Genomic DNA, 295 nt, shown 5'->3' with positions numbered 1-295 from the left:
CCATGGCGTTACTCTACCACTGAGTTAAAAGGGCCGTTCGATTCAATTACTGAATGAATCGATAAGATCTATTTATATATATATATATAAGTATAAGTTATATATATATAAGTATATGCAGTAGACTCATAGTGGCTAGTAGCTCATTCAGGAATGAGAATTCTAATTTACTTAACGTGTAGAGGGTAAAATGGGTTTATTGATATTGGATTTGATAAATATCAATGCAATGAATTGTTTCAAGGCCGATCATAATTGGCTTATCAGAACAGAACGAAATTCATTTATTTGATTT

General features: G+C 30.5%; 1 non-coding gene across 1 annotated transcript in view; it reads right to left on the bottom strand.

Moving 5' to 3' along the window:
* TRNAT-GGU (transfer RNA threonine (anticodon GGU)) overlaps positions 1–34 on the bottom strand; it is a 72-nt gene extending 38 nt beyond the window's left edge. Inside the window, exon 1 of the tRNA in view lies at positions 1–34. This exon is cut by the window's left edge and continues 38 nt beyond it. This is a non-coding gene — a tRNA (tRNA-Thr).
* Between the last annotated feature and the right edge of the window lie 261 nt (positions 35–295).

This window comes from Durio zibethinus, unplaced genomic scaffold, assembly GCF_047325235.1.
Source record: "Durio zibethinus cultivar Kanyao isolate XHJ-2024 unplaced genomic scaffold, ASM4732523v1 HiC_scaffold_129, whole genome shotgun sequence".
NCBI classification, from domain to species: Eukaryota; Viridiplantae; Streptophyta; class Magnoliopsida; order Malvales; family Malvaceae; genus Durio; species Durio zibethinus.
The sequence above is the reverse complement of the archived record's forward strand: the minus strand, read 5'-3'. Positions and strand labels throughout refer to the sequence as shown.